The following is a 6,101-nucleotide window of genomic DNA, read 5'->3' as shown; positions in this document are numbered from 1 at the left end:
TTGAATAAGTTCACTTATTTTCATTAGCCTCTAACTATAATTTCCTTTATGAATTCCTTCCATTATGAATTAAGGCAATAAAGCACAGTAGTAATAGTACCTGCAGCTTTTCCATCAGTGGAAATCAGATAGTCTTACATTGTATTACAATGGCTGCCGATATCATGAAGTATTGTTTATGCTCATCACTACTTTGAAACTATTTTGGTTATTAGGTCTTATTTAATGAGTGTACAAAGAATCACATATATTACTGTATCTTAAATGATTTTGTTTGTTGTTTTGATAACTGTATTCCAACATAACTGTGTTTCTTTGTAATCCTATGTATTTGACTTTATGCACTTAAAAATGTGATTCTGAGCAGTGTCCACAGGTTTCCCCAAAATGACTAAGGGACACGAGAAATGTTGAGAACCCCTGGTCCAGATTCTGTTGTAACTAACAGAAGCCCAACTCACTTAGGCCCAAACTGGCTCAGTAACGGAGAAGTCCATGGTGCCATAAGTACAGGTTTGCATGCTGTTGTCAGGAGTCCGTTTCTCCTCGTCTGTGGCTTCTGTTGGCCTCTGAGTCGCCTCCTTCTCAGGTAGGCCCTGCCCACGCTGTAGCAGCCGTGATCTGCCAACTCTGGGCTTAAAATGCCTGTACCACCTGGAATCCAACAGCAAAGAGAGGGTCTCTTTCCTGGTGGTTTTTTTCAAACTCAGAGATGGAGCTCATTGTCTAGCATGGGTCATGTGACCACAAACCAATCAGTGATGAGGAAGATGTACTCTGATTGGCCCGCCTGGGTCATGTGCTCGTCCCGGAAGCAGGCTATGAGAGGCATCCCGGCTAGAGCATCACAGAGAGTGAGGCTGGGCAGGTGACCACGCTGTGAACGGCGGGGACACCTCCTGTCCTTTTGCCCCATGCACTCGGTCTCGATGTCATGCATTTCCCATCCCTACACACTGGAGGTCAGGGACTGCTGGGTGATTTGTATGCCCCTCAGGCTGGATTAGGCTCCTCACAGTCTACGGACTATGGCTCTCCAGTTCCCACAGTGCAGCGGGACTCCTGGCAGGGATGCTAAGGACCGGTGCTCATCCAGTGCTTGCCGTGAGCCGGAGATAGCCGTAGGACTTTATACATGTTTATCTTCATGATCTCTAATCCTTGCAACAAACATAGGAGGTGCACCCTATTATTAACTTAATAGTGACCATGAGGTCATTGGAACTTGCCCAAGGCCGGGCAGGTGGCATGTGGCAGCCCTGGAATCCCAGGCCCAGCTCTTATCCCACTGGCACTGCTTCTCCTGTCTACCAGGTGACCTTGGGCAAGGTCTGCCCGCTTGGGCATTAGTGCTTCCATCTAAAACACAGGAGTTGCACTGACATGTTTGGGGAGTTTAGGGGTATTGCCGAGAAGGGCTTCAGGGACGAGAGGTGGAGGTGGGCGGTGGCGGGGAGTGAGACCTTTGCCAAGGTGGCCTGGCCTGGAGCTTCTCCGCTTCTTTTCCCAGGGCTGTCCCCGCAGCGGCCGTGCCCGCAGAAGCCATCCGACTGCAGGAAGCAGTGCGAGCAGGACTACTACGTGGACAGCGACGGCCGATGCACGGCCTGCGTGAGCTGTGGAGGTGAGAGCCTTGTTCTCTAGAAGAAGTTGGGGAGCATCTAGATTTGGTGACTATACTCTGAATGGGTCCCCTGGTGCCTCAGTTTGCCCCTCTGGATTTGGGAATTGATATCAGCCATAATCTTTTGCATCCACACTCTTTGGAGAGACTTAGTTAACATGTTTTCTCAAGAGAGGGACTCACGTTTATTGAGTTGAATCTTCCCCAAAGCCCCAGGAGACGATTCTGTTCTTATCCCTGCTTTACAGTGAGAAAACGGAGGTTTAGAGAGATTTCGGGCCTTTCCAAAGTTACAAAACTCTGTTCAGTGGCACAATTGGAAGTTGAACTGATGATCTGATACCGAGAGCTGTGTTCTTTCCCTGAGACTACAGTGCTTCCAGGAGAATCTTTCGATAAGCACTTTGGTTGTTAGTTTCTGATGGTGGTTAGTGAATGTGGTTTGTGTGCTCTCTGGTGTTTATTTTGCTTTACAACGGGTTTTTTTTGGTGGGTGGGGTGGGGAAATTTGTTAGGATTTCTTGGCCTAATAACCATTCATATTTCTTAACATGTTTAGTGTGTTTGGGAAAAGATATGTATTCCGTTTGTGGCATACAAAATTCTATATATACCTATTAGATCAAGTTTGTTAATTGTGTTATTTAAATAATACGCATTCTCATTTATTTTTGTCACCTTCACAGGGGTTGATCTCTGAGACAGATGCGTTAAAAATCTCTCTCTCAATATGCTTGTTTTTCATCAGATTTTCATTGTGTTCTATCTATTTTTGCTTTATATATGTCAAAGCTATGTTATTAGGTAGATGCTCATGAATGTTATGTTTTCTTAGTGAGTTGGCCCTTTTATCAACATGAAATATACCTCTTTGTTCCTTGTAATGTCTGTGCCTTAATTCCATTTTTGTTCGATATTAGTATTGCCATTCTTTTTGTTTTTGTTTTTTCCTCTGGTATAGCTTTAAATTTTTAAAATTAATGACGGCATTTTACTAAGTGAGTTATACGTGTTCACTATCAAAAATCCAAGCACTACAGAAGCGCCCCCTCCCCCATCACTGGATAACTGACATTTCTCGGTACCTCTACACAGAGAGAAAAATGGGTAGGTTAGTAGCCAGACTACAGAAAGAAGGAATTTTTAAGAGGATGGGATCATACTACTTATGGCATTAAAAAGATTACATTTAATTTTATTCAAGTGTATTGGAGGAAGAAGGAGCTAAAGAGAAGAAACTAAACTACAAGAGAGAGTAGTTCCTTAAAAAAACCTCTAAAATGAAGAAAAGAGGTTATGAAAATCAATAAGTGGTTAGGAATCATTTAAGGAACCACTACGTCTTGTTTTAAAGTCATATTCTACTCATTTCAATTTTGGGACAGTGGAGCGTAGGTTGACTCCCTGTGATGAAAAATGACGTAATTCGCTTGCCCACCTCCCTGTCCTCTCTCTTCCTGATGTTTATTGCTTACGTATTTTTACTTTATCATAGTCAGTGATGCTTATATTCTTTTTCTGTGGCCTTAAGTCCCTTGGCATGTCAGCTTACCTTTGCTCTTTAAATTTACCCATTGTGCACTGTGAGTACATTTTTACTACAGCTTCTCCATTCCTGGATTTTCCATTTTGATTTATTGCTCGATTTCACGGTCACGTGGATTTTTCAGGAAAGACTCATCTTTGTCCATTTGAAAGCCTTTCCTGCTTTCACGTTTGAGAATGTTCATTGTCTTTATACTCGAATGACAACTTGGGTTGGAATAATATTATTTCCGGGACATATTTTCTCTAGAGCTTAGCAGGCATCGGTGTGTTGTCTTCTCGTGATTAACATTGCAATTAGCCTTCTTCTCCACTCTTCATAGATCACTGCGAGAATCATTCTTGTTTCATCTTTAAGGACCAAAAGTGGAACCAGAATATGCCTTGATAGTAATCGTTTGGAAGTAGTTCCTCCTGGGACTGGTATGCCTGTTCTAGCCGTGGATTTAGTTCTTTCTTCATTCCAGGGAAGTCGACTTGGATTTTTCTCTCTGCTGAATACACTTGTTTCAGTGTCGACTTTGTGCTTATGTTTGATTATCTTTGCCTTTCCTCCTTGTCTCTCTCATCTTCCTCCATGGCATTTATATCTTTGTCTTTCTACTTTGCATTCACTGGTATTTTCCCAATCTCTTCTCCATGCCATTAACTCAGTTTTCTGTCTCATCTTCTGCTTCTTGCCTCCCAGGTACCCCTAGTGCCCAGGACACTGGGATTTTATGGATTGCATTTCTAATGATGGTGCTGTGCAGCTCAGTTTTTTTTTTTGTTTGTTTGTTTTTTGTTTTTTAGTTCTGCTTGTCTTCTTTCTTATCTCCTCCTTTTTAAAAATCGTCTCTTCTTTGAGCTCTTCCTTTATCGAATTTATATTCTCAGCTAAGTTCCTTTAGGGTGTGAAGCTTATCTTAGACTCTGGGTTCTTTGTCTTTGCAAATGATCTTCCTGTCTTTTTTAGATCTTTCTCTTTTTTTTTTTTCTCACCTTCCCTCTTCCTTCCCTTCCTTCTTTCTTGCTATAGTATGTTTGCAAAGTCGCCACGTTACAGCTTTTTTTCTTGCTCAAACTTACCTTCTTTCTGCCCTGATGCCATGGGGGTGACGTCCCCTATACATCTGCCCACTTCACTGGGCTCTAGTTTGTCTTCTCAGCTCAGAGCTTCAGCTGGGGACTGTTACTTTAAAAAAAAAAAAAACTGTGGTAAAATATACATAACATAAAATTTATCATTTTAGCCATTTTTCAGTATACGGTTCAGTGGTATTAAATACATTCACATTTTAGGGCAACGATTATACTGTCCAGCTCCAGAAGGATTTTATCTTCCCCAACAGAAACTCTGTCCCCATTAAACATGGTTCCTCTCCCCCGTCCCTCAGCCTTTGGCAACCGCCATTCTACTCTGTCTATGAATTTAACTACACTAGGAAGTTCATATAAGTGGAATTATACAATTTTATTCTTTTGTGACTTCTTTCACTTAGCATAGTTGTAGCATGTGTCAGAATTTTGAATTTCCTTTTTAAGGCTGAATAATATTCCACCGAATGGATCTACCACATTTTTTTATCCATTCATGTTGATGGACATTTGGGTTGTTCCACCTTTTAGCTATTGCAAATAATGCTTCTGAGAATACGGGGATACAAATATCTGTTCAGGTCCCTGCTTTCAATTCTTTTGCGTGTATACCCGGCATTGGACTTGCTGATCGTGTGGTGATACTTTCATTTTTTTGAAGAATCCCGAGTGTTAGTTTTGAAACTCATTTTAGGAGTCTGGGGTCGGGATGGGAGGCACCATGTAGCCAGAGACGGGGGCAGGGATCTGCTTTCCCTTCTGTCAGCCTTTTCCAGAGCTCATACTGCTTAGGAAGGGGTGTACCCCACTCCTGGGTCTTCTGCTTACTTCCACAACTTGGCCTGGCTTCCCGGAAGTTAAGCCCAGGCAGTCTTTTCTACCTCTGCCCAGGCCTGTGACATTATGCGCCGCTGCTACTCTGAGAATTTTTTTTGAGTTTTCCAGGGATGTCTGCTCACTGCCCTCAGTCTACTTCTCTCCAGATTTTTGAGAATTCTCAGGATTTTATTCTCTCCACAGTACAGTATCTGGGGGTATAGGTGAGAGTTAGGGGCCACACCAGGGTCACTACAACAAGGAAGAGAAAGTGGAGAGTGTCCTGAGATGGTTTTAGGGGCCAGGCTTGGGAGAAGTTTTTATCACTGCTACCCACATCTCATTGGCTGGACCTTATCACATGACCCCAACCCAACTGCAAAGGAGGCTGGGAAATGTAGTGTTTCTGAGCCCAGGTGAAACAAGAATCGTTGAATATGACATTAAGCTTGAAGGGACTCTTTTTTATAGCTGCAATTTCCCTTTGCATCTGCGAGAATAGTAATTATACTGATTCCAAAGACTTGTTCCGTTTTCTGTCTGCTTCCTCAAGCGTTAGTGCTTTTTGATTTGGGGGCTGTTTATTCTTGGTGCTTATTTTCTCTCGAGTTTGGTGACTTCTAGTTTTGCACTTCTATCTCATGACCTGATTGCGTGTGAACCCCAACTCTGACGGTCGTGGGGGTAAGCCAGTGGGGCAGGGTACCAGGCAGGGTTTGCCAGTGGCTGGGCTTCTGGGTCTGTAGGGTCCTTTCCTCCCAGGTTCGATCAGCCCCAAGGCAACGTCCAGCCTTCTCCTCACTTGACCCAAGAGTCTCCTTGGGGAGATGCTTGGTTGGTTTCCAGCTCTGTGGTGTAGTGGAGGAGGAGTCTGGGGAGGCTGACCCACCTGGATGCTCCTGCTGCATTCTCTGTAGAATTCCCTAGGGCCCACCTCTGCCACGTACCCACTCAGAGACGGGGGCTACCCCAGAGCCTCCGCTTCTGGCATAATCCTCTTGGGTATATTTTTAGCCATGATCTCCTTCTTCCATCCACT

At 43.6% G+C, this 6,101-nt stretch overlaps 1 protein-coding gene across 1 annotated transcript in view; it reads left to right on the top strand.

The window, feature by feature from the left end:
• The first annotated feature begins 1,578 nt into the window (after nt 1-1,578).
• Nucleotides 1,579-6,101, top strand: part of TNFRSF8 (TNF receptor superfamily member 8) — a 41,119-nt gene continuing 36,596 nt past the window's right edge. The window contains exon 1 of the mRNA XM_011363521.2: nt 1,579-1,624. The gene's annotated coding sequence lies outside the window, so the exon portion shown is untranslated. The remainder of the gene's footprint in view (nt 1,625-6,101) is intronic.

This window comes from Pteropus vampyrus, unplaced genomic scaffold, assembly GCF_000151845.1.
Source record: "Pteropus vampyrus isolate Shadow unplaced genomic scaffold, Pvam_2.0 Scaffold86, whole genome shotgun sequence".
NCBI lineage: Eukaryota > Metazoa > Chordata > Mammalia > Chiroptera > Pteropodidae > Pteropus > Pteropus vampyrus.
This window is presented reverse-complemented; position numbering and strand designations above follow the sequence as displayed.